This window comes from Salmo trutta, chromosome 3, assembly GCF_901001165.1.
Source record: "Salmo trutta chromosome 3, fSalTru1.1, whole genome shotgun sequence".
Lineage (NCBI taxonomy): Eukaryota > Metazoa > Chordata > Actinopteri > Salmoniformes > Salmonidae > Salmo > Salmo trutta.
In genome coordinates this window covers 32994090-33009089 of record NC_042959.1, presented here as the reverse complement: position 1 = coordinate 33009089, position 15000 = coordinate 32994090, and positions in this window count along the sequence as shown.

Below are 15000 nucleotides of genomic sequence, written 5' to 3'. Positions count from 1 at the left end.
GTTTCGTGACCGTTAAAACTGAAAGTTTTCTAAACGTTCAAGAACAGAAGTGAAACATTTCTGGGAATGTACATTTTTTGGTTGCAGGGAGGTTCTGAGAAAATGTTTCAATGGTTCCCTGAAAGTTTTCCTGGGTGGTCTGATTAACATTCTGAGAATGGAAATTCTAGGTTATAAATAACATTCTGAGAACGTTTAATAAGACTTTTAATTACACTGCTAGCTTAGGTAAATTGTTTTTAACTCCAAGCACAGATATACATTAATTTGCTTAGGCATTAATCATGCAAACACATTCATTTTTTATTGCGGTATGGCAGTGAGATTTGAACCTATCTCTGCTCTCTATCCATGGAGTTAGTCCACTGTGCCACAAGGATGCCATGTTTGTTTTTTGTTTTTACTCATTTAAAGCTGTTCATTTTAGTCTATTCAAACAGACCCTATTTCAAAGGAAACAAGCACCTGAACACACTGAACAAGACAGAGGATAGAGAGAGTTTTGTTGACGCTGAGAAAGGAATGTATATGTTTTAAAATAACATTCTTAGAACATTCTTTGATTGTTACTAATGTTTTCTTGTGTTTTTTTATGGAAGGTTTTCTTAATGTTCTCAGAAAATGACTTCAAATAGAACCATAAGAAAACCTGTAGAAAATGTTATGCTGAAGTACTGAAATTCCCACAGAAGAATGTTGTTTCTTAACATTCTCTGAACAATTTAGGAACATGACTTTAGGACCATGGGGAAACCTTTTTATTATTATTTTCATACTTTTACCCTTTTTTCTCCCCAATTGGTAGTTACAGTTTTGTCCCATCGCTGCAACTCCCCTAAGGACTCGGGAGAGGCAAAGGTCAAGAGCCATGCGTCCTCCGAAGCACGACCCTGCCAAGCCGCACTGCTTCTTGACACACTGCTCGGTTAACCCGGAAGCTAGCTGCACCAATTTGTTGGAGGAAACACCGTCCAGCTGGCGACCGAGGTCAGCTTGCAGGTGCACGGACTACTACAAGGAGTTGCTAGAGCGTGATGGGGCAAGAAAATCCCCTGTGACACAGCTTGGGATCGAACCCAGGTCTGTAGTGACGCCTCAAGCAATGCGATGCAGTGCCTTAGACCGCTGCGGCGCTCGGCAGGCCACATGAGGAAACCTGTAGGAAATATCATGGGAAGGTTGAACGCAAAATAGCCATAGGACAACCACACTCTCACCAGGCTCTAAGAAACATATGGTTCTCAGAACCTTATGCGCTAGCTGGGTAAGCTGTTACCACCCAGACATTCACTCAGATCTCTTCTCAGATTACTGAGTATCATTGGACCTATACCTTGAGGCTAAATGCCTTAGCTTGTCTCAACTCTGTCAGGAGAGTTGGTGGTGTGCCAGGGGAGAGATATTCATCAGGTTGAAAAGGGGAGGTACAAAACAAGTTTAGGAAACCTGAGGCTGGGTACGTCTGTAGCTTGATAGCAGCTGTTGTTGTGCAGCAGGGGAGTTTGCATGGTGTCGCGAAAGGGGTGCTGAGGCTTGACTCCAGAGTCCACAGACACAGTACACTCTTAGAAAAATGGGTTCCAAAAGGGTTCTTTGTGGAGGGGTAGGATTTTACCAAGAACCATTTTCATCCTAAGAATAGTTTTTCGAAGAAAGGGTTCTTTGATGATTCTTTGCAAGTGTTATGATATGGGGGGAAGGTGTCAGGATATAGACAAACACACTATCCAGGTTACACTTCCACCCTCTATTCCCCCAGGGGGCAGCAGCAAACCTTTTCCAGGTGTTGAGCCTGGCTGATAAGCACATTAGGTATTGCCAATTAAGGTGATCGTCAGTCAGTGTCCCAGTTTGCAGCTGAACAAATAATAATCCGCTTGGACTGGCTAACCAAGAGGTCAAGTGAGACAGAGCTGGCCTTGGACAAAGGTAAGGTTGCTGTCTCCCTGGGCACATGAGCATTTAGCACGGTCCTCAAACGCTGGTTTCTCACATACAGTGCATTCAGAAAGTATCCAGACCCCTTGAATTTTCCACATTTTGTTGCATTACAGCCATGTTTTAAAATTGATATTTTTTTTGTATCCCTCATCAATCTACACACAATACCCCATAATGACAAACCAAAAACTGTTTTTTTTAATGTTTGCACAAATGTTATCACATTTGCATAAGTATTCCGACCCTTTACTCAGTACTTTGTTGAAGCACCTTTGGCAGTGATTACAGCCTCAACTCTTCTTAGGTATGATGCTACAAGCTTGGCACACCTGTATTTTGGGAGTTTCACCCATTCTTCTCTGCAGATCCTCTCAAGCTCTGTCAGGTTGGATGGGGAGCGTCGCTGCACAGCTATTTTCAGGTGTCTCCAGAGATGTTCGATCAGGTTCAAGTCCGGGCTCTGGCTGGGCCACTCAAGGACATTCAGAGACCTGTCAAAAAGCCACTCCTTCATTGTCTTGGCTGTGTGCTTAGGGTCGTTGTCCTGTTGGAAGGTGAACCTTCGCCCCAGTCTGATGTCTTGAGCACTCTGGAGCAGGTTTTCATTAAGGATCTCTCTGTACTTTGCTCCGTTCATCTTTCCCTCAATCCTGACTCTCCCAGTCCCTGCCGCTGAAAAACATCCCCACAGCATTATGCTGCCACCAACATGCTTCACTGTAGGGATGGTGCCAGGTTTCCTCCAGATGTGACACTTGGCATTCATGCCAAAGATCTTGGTTTCATCAGACCAGAGAATCTTGTTTCTCGTGGTCTGAGTCCTTTAAGTGCCTTTTGGCAAACTCCAAGCGGGCTGTCATGTATCGTTTACTGAGGAATAGCTTCCGTCTGGCCACTCTACCATAAAGGCCTGATTGATGGAGTGCTGCAGAGATGGTTGTCCTTCTGGAAGGATCTTCCATCTCCACAGAGGAACTCTGGAGCTCTGTCAGAGTGACCATTGGGTTCTTGGTCACCTCCCTGACCAAGGCCCTTCTCCCTCGATTGCTCAGTTTGGCCGGGGGGCCAGCTCTAGGAAGAGTCTTGGTGGTTCTGAACTTCTTTCATTTAAGAATGATGGAAGCCACTGTGTTCTTGGGGACCTTCAATGCTGCAGACATTTTTTGGTACCCTTCCCCAGATCTGTGCCTCGGCACAATCCTGTCTCGGAGCTCTACGGACAATTTCTTTGACCTCATGGCTTGGTTTTTGCTCTGACGTGCACTGTCAACTGTGGGATCTTATATAGACAGGTGTGTGCCTTTCCAAATCATGTCCAATCAATTGAATTTACCACAGATGGACTCCAAACAAGTTGTAGAAACATCTCAAGGATGATCAATTGAAACAGGATGCACCTGAGCTCAATTTCGAGTCTCATAGCAAAGGGTCGGAATACTTATGTAAATAAGGTATTTCAGTTTTTTCTTTTTAATAAAGTTGCAAAAATGTCTACAACCTGTTTTCACTTTGTCATTGTGGGGTATTGTGTGTAGATTCATGAGAATTTGTATTCATTTAATCAAAATTAGAATAAGGCTGTTAACGTAACAAAATGTGTAAAAATTCAAGGGGTCTGAATACTTTCCGAATGCACTATAAATGCACACATTCATTCAAGTTACAGGACCACTAGACAAAGCAAGTGCAACAATATCCGTAGGATATTTATGGGTATCATAACCTATGGGAGCTTGTACAGCGTAAAAGTTGGCATTTGTGGTTTTAATCTGGGTGGTTTTTAAGGGGTATGGTTCAGTAATGTGGTTGTGCATTTGTTGAGAAAGTTTGGAGCAGGTGTTTGTGTTGAGCTAGCATGATAGGTGAGGTTTGCAATAGCGCTAATGTGAGTTTCAGTTTGCTAGTTAGCAAGATAGCTCATGTTTTTTTGGTCAACAGAAATGTTTGGTGTGGCCGCACCCGTGAAGGTAGTCACAGGTAGCTACTGTAAGGCTGATAAGGTGTTTTGCTCGTGGGCCGGAACATTTTGTGTTGACTGTTTTGGCAGCTTTTGTTAGTGCTGTTTGCAGGATTACATTACCCAGTTTGGAGTCTGTGGCACGTGCATTTGTGTTAGCGCTAGGCTTGTGGCTAATGGTTGCTATGGTACTTAGTTTTGGTAAATCAGGGTGTGTTAGTGCTAAGCTAGTGGCTAACTGTGGCTATGGTTTGTAGCTTTTGTGCATGGCATGCTGATTTGGTTTTGCCTGGTAAAAAATTGATATCTCTGAATCTTGGAACGCATGCATGCATGTATAGGTTGGTTATCAGTGAGCTAATGGCTAACTGTGACTTTTGTCAGTCGATTTATTAGTTCTGTTTAGCCTATTGATTTTGACTATGGGGTCATTTGAGCCAGCAGTGTTTTGTGCTGATGTAGAGGCTAGTTGGAATTTTCTCAATCTAATGAAGGAGACCACGAAGATCTCCCCCACCACACGAGCCCAAGGGGCGCAAAGCCCAACAGGAAGATCACGTCAGTGACTCAACCCACTCAAATTGCCTGGTATGAGGTGGTGCACCCTTCCTAGGAATAGCATGGGAGAGCGCGAGCAAGCCAATGACTCAGCCCTTATAACAGGGTCAGAGGCAGAGAGAGGGGAGCCAGCCGAGTGGTTCATCACTCCAATGCCTTGCAGTTCACCTTCGCACCCGGGGGCCAGACTACACTCAATCATAGGACCTACTGAAGAGCTGAGTCTTCAGTAAAGACTTAAAGGTTGAGACCGAGTCTGCGTCTCTCACATGGATCGGAAGACCATTCCATAAAAATTGAACTCTCTAGGAGAAAGCCCTACCTTCAGCTGTTTACTTGGAAATTCTATGAACAATAATGAGGAATGCGTCTTGTGACTGTAGCGTACATGTAGGTATGTACGGCAGGACCAAATCGGAGAGATGGGTATGAGGAAGTCCATGTAATGCTTTGTAGGTTAACAGTAAAAACTTGAAATGAAGCCTTAACAGGATGCCAGCCCTGGAGTAATATGATCAAATGTTTTGGTTCTTGTCAAGATTCTAGCAGTTGTATTTAGCACTAGCCAAAGTTTATTTAGAGCATTATCTGGGTAGCCGGAGACTAGAGCATTGCAGTAGTCTCATCTTGAAGTGACAAAAGCAGGGATTAGCTTTTCTGCATCGTTTTTGGACAAATATTTTGGATTTTTGTGATGTTACTAAGATGGAAAAAAGAGTAACGCCAAGGTCTTTCAGTTTTATTTGAGGCGACTGTACAACCATGGAGATTCATTGCCAGATCAGCAGATCTCTTTGTTTCTTGGGACCTAGAACAAGCATTTCTGTTTGGTCCGACTTCAAAAGTAAAACATTTGCCAACATCCACTTCCTTATGTCTGAAACACAGGCTTCCAGGATAGATCATTTGGGGCTTCACCATGTTTTATAGAAATGTATATCTGTGTGTCGTCTGCATACCAGTGAAAGTTGACATTGTGTTTCCTAATGGCATCACCAAGAGGTAGCATATATAGTGAAAACAATGGTGGTCATAGAACGGAAGCTTGAAGAACACTGAAACTTACCATTGATTTGTCAGAGGACAAACCATCCACAGAGACAAACTGATATATTTCCGACAGATAAGATCTAAACCAGGCAAGAACCTGTCCGAGTAGACCAATTACGGTTTCTGATATCTCCAAAAGAATGTGGTGATTGATGGTGTCGAAAGCGCCACTAAGGTTTAGGAGCATGGAAACAGATGCAGAGCCTTGGTCTGACGCCATTGTAAGGTCATTTACCACCTTCACGAGTGCGGTCCCAGTACTATGATGGGGTCTTAAAACCAGACTGGAGCTTTTCGTATACATTATTTGTCTTTAGGAAGGCAGTGAGCAACAGCTTTTCTAACGTTTTTGAGAGGAATGGGAGATTCCATATAGGCCGATAGTAAAAGATTTCCGGGTCGAGGTTTGGCTTTTTTACTGCCACTTTTAGTGAGTTTGGGACACATCCATAGGATAGGGAGACGTTTATGACGTTCAACATAGGAAGGCCAAGCACAGGAAGTAGCTCTTTCAGTACCTTAGTTGGAATATGGTCCAGTAGACCGTTCAAAGGTTTAGAGGCCATTACTATTTTTGTGAATTTATCGAGAATTACATTATTATTTAACCCTTATTTTACCAGGTAAATTGATTGAGAACACGTTTTCATTTACAGCAACGAGCTGGGGAATAATTATATGGGAGAAGAAAGTGCAATGAATGAGCCAATTGGAAGTTGGGGATGATTAGGTGGCCATGATGGTATGAGGGCCAGATTGGGAATTTAGCCAGGACACTGGTTAACTCTTACGATAAGTGCGATTGGCTCTTCAGTGACCACAGAGAGTCAGGACACCCGTTTAACGTCCCATCTGAAAGACAGCACCCTACGCAGGGTAATGTCCCCAATCACAGCCCTGGGGCATTGCCTCCTACTGACCCTTCAACACCACTTCCAGCAGCATCTGGTCTCCCATCCTGGACCAACCCTCCTTAGCTTCAGAGGCAAGCCAGCAGTGGGATGCATGGTGGTATGCTGCTCACCTTCATGAAGTCATCACTGCTGAAGTGAAGGCCATTTTCACTTGGGGAATTCAGATTTTTAGTTAGCTTTGCGACAGTATCAAAAATAATTGATGGATTGTTTTTATTCTCCTCAATCAGGTTGGAAAAGTAGGCTGATCGAGTAGGAGTGAGAGCTTTTCAATATTGTGCGGTACTGTCTTTGCAAGTTAGTCGGAAGACTTACAGTTTGGTGGAGTGCCATTTCCGTTCCAATTTTCTGGAAGCTTTCTTCAGGGCTCGGGTATTTTCTGTATACCAGGGAGCTAGCATCTTGTGACAAGTTTGTTTTTAGCGGTGAGACTGCATCTAGGGTATTACGCAAGGTTAAGTTTAGATCCTCAGTTTGGGGATTAACTGATTTTTGTACTCAGATGTCCTCAGGTAGGTGGAGGGAGTCTGGAAGGGCATCTAGGAATCTTTGGGTTGTTGAAAAATATATAGCGTTGCTTTTGAGAATCCTTGGTTAGGGTCTAAGCAAATTATTTGTTGCGATTGCAAACGTAATAAGATGGTAGTCTGATAGTCCAGGATGATGAGGAAAAACATTTAGATCGACAATATCTATTCCACAGGACAAAACTAGATCCAGGGTATGATTGTGGAAATGCGTGGGTCCTGAGACATGTTGGACAAAACCTAATGAGTTGATGTTGTGTAGTGGGTCTGTGGACTTCTCCATGTGAATATTGAAGTCACCAAAAATGTGAATATTATCTGCCATGACTGAGAGGTCCGATAGAAATTCAGGGAACTCAGTGATGAACCCTTTATATGGCCAAGAAGGCCTGTAAACAGCATTTATAAAAAGTGATTGAGTAGGCTGTGTAGATTCCCTGACAAGAACTTCAAAAGACGAATACGCAGTCTTTTTTTGTTTTTGTAAATGGACATTTTCTGTCATAAATGTTAGCAACAGCTCTGCCTTTGCGGGATTGCGAGGGATATGGTCACTAGTGTAACCAGGAGGAGAGGCCTAATTTAGTGCAGTAAATTCATCAGACTTAAGCCATGTTTCAGTCAGGCCAGTCGCATCAAGTTTATGATCAGCGATTAGTTCATTGAATATGACTGCCTTGGAAGTGAGGGATCTCACATTAAGTAGTCCCATTTTGAGATATGCAGTAGAATCACAATTTCTTTCATTAATGACAGGAATCGAGGTCTTTATTCCAGTGAGATTGCTATGGAAAACACTGTCATGTTTAGCATTGCCTGATTTGGCTCGAGGCACAGACACGGTCTCAATGGGGAAAACTGAGCTGACTACACTGACTGTGCTAGGGGCAGACTCCACTAAGCTGGCAGGCTGGCTAACAGCCTGCTGCCTGCCCTGAACCCTATCTCATTCTGGAACTAGAGGAGTTAGAGCCCTGTCTATGTTAATAGATAAAATGAGAGCACCCCTCCAGCTAGGATGGAGTCTGTCACTTCAGCAGAAAGAGGCCTAATTATCTTCAAATTCTATATTTTGGGAGGGGAAAATAAACCGTTTTCAACCAGCGATTGAGTTGTGAGAGTCTGCTCATCACTCCCCGCAGAGACAATTACTCGATGCCAACACATCTTTCTAGCTAAGTTACATGCTGAAGCTAGGTTGAGCTTGGTGACCGCTGACGGTTTCATCCTAACATCGTTGGTACCTGATAAACAATGTACGATCGCTGGATGATTATTTGTAAGTCTAATATTGCATGTAATGGAGTCGCCAATGACTAGGGTTTTCCATTTCTCAGAGCTTATGGTTGGAGGCTTCGGTGGCTCCGACCCCGTAACGGGTGGAGGAGAGACCTCAGAAGTCTCGGGCTCTGACTCCAACTCATTGCTTAGTGGGGAAACCCAGTTGAAAGTTTATATCGGCTGAATGAGCAACACCGGTTGAGCATGCTGACAGCATTTCTTTCCAGAAGCTGTGAGAAAATTGTCCGGCTGCAGGGAGTGTGCGGGGGGATTAACACTACTGCCTGTACTTACTGGTGGCACAGACGCTGTTTCATCCTTTCCAAACGATTCCGTCTGAAGCCGGGCTTGCAACTCGGCTATCCTCGCCATAAGGCGATAGTTCTCCTGAATATTATGAATACTGCAACTGCAATGAGAAGGCATATTGTTACTTTCAGTGCCTTCAGAAAGTATTCACACCTTTTGACTTTTTCAAAATGTTGTTGTGTTACAGCCTGAATTTAAAATAGATGAAATATAAATTTTATGTCATACACACAATACCCCATAACGCCAAAGTGGAATTTTGTTTTTAGACATTTTTACAAATCAATTTCAAATGAAAAACTGAAATGTCTTGAGTCAATAAGTATTCAACCCCTTTGTTATGGCAAGCCTAAATAAGATCAGGAATAAAAATCTGCTTAACAAGTCACATAAGTTGCATGGACTCTCTCCGTGTGCAATAATAGTGTTTAACATGATTTTTGAATAACTACCTCATCTTTGTACCCCACACATACAATTACAGTATCTGTAAGGTCCCTCAGTCGTGCAGTGAATTTCAAACACAGATTCAACCACAAAGACCAGGGAGATTTTCCAATGGCTTGCAAAGAAGGGAAACTATTGGTAGATGGAAACTGCTCCGGGAATTCACCATGAGGCCAATGGTAACTTTAAAACAGTTTAGAGTTTAATGGCCGTGATGGGAGAAAACTGAGGATGGATCAACAACATTGTAGTTACTCCACGATACTAACTTAAATGACAGAGTGAAACAAAGGAAGCCTGTACAGAATAAAAATATTCCATAACATGCATCCTGTTTGCAATAAGGCACCAAAGTAAAACTGCACAAAATGTGGCAAAGAAATGAACTTTATGTAATGAATACAAAGCGTTATGTTTGGGGCAAATCATACACACATCACTGAGTACCACTCTTCATATTTTCAAGCATGGTGGTGGCTGCATCATGTTATGGGTATGCTTATCATCTGTAAGGACTAGGGAGTTTTTTGGGGGGATAAAAAGAAATGGAACAGAGCTAAGCACCGGCAAAATCCTAGAGAAAAACTTGGTTCAGTCTGCTTTCCAACAGACAGAGAAAAATTCACCTTTCAGTAGGACAATAACCCAAAACACATGGCCAAATATACACTGGAGTTGCATTCAATGTTCCTGAGTGGCCTAGTTATAGTTTTTACTTAAATCAGCTTGAAAATCTATGGCAGACTTGAAAATGGCTGCCTAGCAATGATCAACAACCAACTTGACAGAGCTTGAAGAATTTAAAAAATAATAATGTGCATATATTGTACAATCCAGGTGTGCAAAGCTCTTTGACTTACCCAGGAAAGACTCACAGCTGTAATCGCTGCCAAAGGTGATTCTAACATGTATTGACTCAGGGGTGTGAATACTTATGTAAATTAGATTTCTGTAATTATTTCAATACATTTGCAAACACTTCTAAAAACATGTTTTCACTTTGTTATTAAGGTGTATTGTGTGTTGATTGGTGAGAATCGTTTATTTTTTTGTAATCATTTTGAATCGAGGCTGTAACACAACAAAATGTAGAACAAGTCAAGGGGTATGAATACTTTCTGAAGGTACTGTAGCTAACTTTATTAGCTGGTGGTGGTCCTGCAGATCTATTTCCAGATAAAGTGTCCGGGGTGATAAAGTTGAATGAAAAAAGTTGAGTGAGGAAAAAAATTAAGACGTTGGTAAACTTGTTAAATACAGAGTTTGATTAAAACGGCTATTAAAAGTAAAAAGCAAAAGGTTTGGCAGGGAGCAAAGTAGCAGCAAACAGAACAGCAGCACGAAAACAACGCTAGTTAAGCGGTTTCGTAGCCTCTGCCGAGACCCCAACAATCGGATGTTCTGGTTTTCAGGGGAAATGGAGAGAGAGCCGGTGACACGACTTCCGCATTTGGACCTTTAGAAGGCGACACTCCATCTTAACTCCTCCTTCACATTTACTGGATTGGTTTAACAATGCAGAAGAGAACCTCCCCCAACAGTTTTTTTTGTTCTCCTCATAACCAGTATGTAGGGATCTAGTTTCAGACGTTTCTATTACGCCTGCTACGTCAGGTTAGGGGTTTTGTAACAGAAGGAAAGAAGGATTCTAGAACCCTACTGAATCTGAATAAGCTTTTTAATTGTATTTTGTTCTTTATTTAAATAGTGCCTGAGCGTTAGTGTTTACTTGCTTTTTAACTTAAACATCAGGAGTTTGTTTTAAAATGTACCTATATGGGAATATTTGGACATGTATCTGGCATTCCTTAAAAACCTCTTAGATGTAAAGTTCCCTGTTTTACGTAGGATGTGAAATCTGAAAACCACTTGAAGCATGGATGTACGTCCTACCATTTAATTCATTCTTCCGACTGTCCATCAACTCCTGGCTGAACCCTATGTCACAGCCACTGACAAAGCACATGCCTGCAATACATTGAAGCGCAGCAGGAGAGAGTGGTTTCATCACTATAGCACATTCAGAGATCGACTTATAGCCATTCATCTAAAATAATTCATAGATTTTAACAAAAAAACACTTTCTGTTTTGTCATAGATGGACAAGATTAATATGTGATGAAAGGCAAGTTCCTAACAAGTTCAGGAAGCCAAGCTAGAGCTCTGTGTGATGTTCACAGATGTTTGATCAAGAGAGATCTTTAGAAAATATGCACATTTTCTCCAACACTAAACATACAATATGTATTTTACAGTTATAAGGAAGGTGAAATCCTATAGTTAGTGGTTTGCTAATTTGATTATACTATATTTAGAAAGCATATATAGTACCAGTCAAAAGTTGGGACACACCTACTCATTCAAAGGTTTTTCTTTATTTTTACTATTTCTACATTATAGAATAATAGTGAAGACATCAGAACTATGAAATAACACATATGGAATCATGTAGTGACCAAAAAAGTGTTAAACAAATCAAAATATATTTTATATTTGAGATTCTTCAAAGTAGCCACCCTTTGCCTTGATAACAGCTTTGCACACTCTTGGCATTCTCTCAACCAACTTCATGAGGTAGTCACCAGGAATGCATTTCAATTAACAGGTGTGCCTTGTCAAAAGTTAATTTGTTTCCTTCTTAATGCGTTTGAGCCAATCTGTTGTGTTGTGACAAGGTAGGGATGGTATACAGAAGATATCAGAAATTGCAGCCCAAATAAATGCTTCACGGAGTTCAAGTAACAGACACATCTGAACATAAACTGTTCAGAGGAGACTGCGTGAATCAGGCCGCCATGGTCAAATTGCTGCGAAGAAACCACTACTAAAGAAGAAGAGACTTGCTTGGACCAAGAAAAGAGCAATGGACATTAGACCGGTGGAAATCTGTCCTTTGGTCGGATGAGTCCAAATTTGAGATTTTTGGTTACAACCGCCATGTCTTTGTGAGACGCAGAGTAGGTGAATGGATGATCTCTGCATGTGTGTTTCCCACCGTGAAGCATGGAGGAGGAGGGTGTGATGGTGTAGGGGTGCTTTGCTGGTGACACTGTCTGTGATTTCTTTAGAATTCAAGGCACACTTAACCAGCATGGCTACCACAGCATTCTGCAGCTCTACGCCATTCCATCTGGTTTGCGCTTAGTGGGACTATCATTTGTTTTTCAACAAGACAATGACACAACACACCTCCAGGTTGTGTAAGGGCTATTTGACCTACATCAGATCACCCGACCCTCAACCAAATTGAGATGGTTTGGGATGAGTTGGACCGCAGAGAGTGAAGGAAAAGCAGCCAATAAGTGCTCAGCATATGTGGGAACTCCTTCAAGACTCTTAGAAAAAGCATTCCTCGTGAAGCTGGTTGAGAGAATCCCAAGAGTGTGCAAAGCCGTCATCAAGGCAAAGGGTGGCTACTTTGAAGAATTTAAAATATCAAATATATTTGATTTGCTTAACACTTTTTGGGTTACTACATGATTCCATATGTGATATATTCTAGTTTTGATGTCTTCACTATTACTCTAGAATGTAGAAGATAGTAAAAATAAAGAAAAACCCTTGAATGAGTAGTTGTGACCAAACTTTTGACTGGTACATTTAATATTACATGTAGTTACATTTAAGAGGTTTTAATCATTTTACATGTACAGTACTTCAAAATTCAAAAAGGCAATCGCACATCTGCGCTATCTTGTTGCAGGTGCATAGTAACAGTTTGAATAAGATTAGAAAAAACAAGAAACCCCGTGCACTGCTCTTGATAGTATCACTGCTCTTTAATAAGCTTTACGTATCAGCCTCAAGGACTTGGTCAGAGCTTTTGTATAGTATTGACATAGAAAGAAATCATGGCAAAGATATAAACTTTCAAATGACTATTTTCTGGGATTTTCATTGAGCAGAGAGTAGAAGAATAGAAGGGAGTCTGAGTGAACCAGCAGTATATTGTATGGTACACAGCAAATTGGCCAGGGTTAACTAGTGTGGATTTTTCAGTGTAACATTTATAGTGTTGATTCAGGAGTTTAATTAACTAGTAAATAGTTAAATTAACACTCCGTGGTGGCGTTAATAACCAGAGTTGTGTGATTGTGTAATTTTATATCTGTGTAGAGTAACACTCAAAACCACACCCAACCATTATCATATATGCATGCTCTATTGGGAAAGGGAAGGGAAAGGGGGATACCTAGTCAGTTGTACATTGCAGGGTGATTTTCAGAATTGTTTGTTTCAATATCTGTTTTTTTGCATGCACATTGTCTGATTGATTGATCTCATGCTACACAAAGATAAGTAGCATCCATTTATCTAAACTAATCCAATCTGCTTGTAACTGCACCCATTACTGAGTCAGATGGTTATTCCAGTTTACATCATTTAGGTAGTCTCAATAAACAATCCTCCCTCCCAGGCAGTCATTCTGAATGTAGGTGATTAAAAGTTAAAATGGCGAAGTTGCATAAAGATATGGGAATCCATATATGACGTCATGGTTTTACCACTATCCATGGAGTTTTTAACTATGGCCCGCGACATGGTCCAATGTGCCAATAAATCAGCAAAATCTACTTTTAGTTTTTTCAAATTGCCTGTGTCTTGGAGCTTAAATTGGGATTGTGTATACTGTGCTAATGACGATACAAACGAGTAACAGAGAGCAATGTACAATACGGCAAATCTGGTAAAGAAGGCATTTGTGGTAAGTGCATGGAGGCATCTTTATGCACCTCCGCTTTTGTTGGATATCCTCACTCTGGCTGGATTCCAAGAATTACACATCACTTTGCAAGCCAGCATTACGTGACTTGAAGGCCTAATGTGGCCTGTAAACCAGGAATTTCTGACCACTGTGTTCGTTTAAGTAATGTAGGCCCTGAAAGAAAAGCCGTATTATATATGTAATGTACTGTAAAAAAAAGTATAATAAAAATGTTTTAAAAAATGCTGGTAGAACCATTTAGAGTGTTCTAGGAAGTACCCTTCATAGAGGGTTCTAGGTAGAACCCTTTGCTAAGTGTTCTACCTAGCACCAAAAAGGGTACCCTACGGGGACAAACCAAAGAACCCGTAGCACCTTTTTTCTAAGAGCGTAGGCCTACTTACACACAGTATAGACTACACCCAGGTACACAGACTGATACACACAAGCTTGTAGGGGCATTCTTCCCAGTGCAGGCACGCAGGCTGCAATATGGCTATAAGAGAGCGCTGCCAGGCCCACTCCTGTGATAAAAGATGGACTTGTTGGCGAGGCTGGCTCAGACACATGCTACCTACCCTGCCATCTGGTTGTGTTCTGACTAATAACTCTCGCCTGACTACGCAGACTATCTGCTCTGCGGCTTTTTCACAACTGAGAGCCCATTGTACGATACGTCAATCTTGCTCCTGCGCTGATCCAGCAGCACGTTTGTTTTTAATCATCTTTACCGACAGGTTGAACCCATTTATTAATTCCTTTGGTGCCACTGACGGTGCAGTGCATACAAATACACTTATCTAAATAAATATGCATATGTATGCAGCATGGTTACCTGCACACCCACACAATTATATTGTAATGAATATGCACGTTCTACTTTTCCCAGGTATATAATTCCCACTGGACTTTGTTTCCCCAGCATCATACATTTTGCTTCTCACCCTAGATTTTTACACACACACACACACACAGGGAAGACTACTAAATCGCACACGCAAATGCAAACACACAAAATCAAAAATAATGATACAATATTAAGCTCTTCTTAAAAGCACATAACACATTCCACACATTTTGGATTAATTTACACAGACTTTAATAGCTTTATTTACAGATGAATTCTTGACAGTTGTTTTTTTCCTCTGTTGGCATAATTCAGTGGATGCCATATTTTTCAAACCTTTACATTTTTTTTAACTTCCAGTCTCAATTTGCTTGAGTAGCGTTATCGGTGAACAATGAGGTGAGCGTTTTCCGCTTTTTGTTTTCTTTCTTTTTAAAAATGGGAATCCAAATGTCTTCATGTAA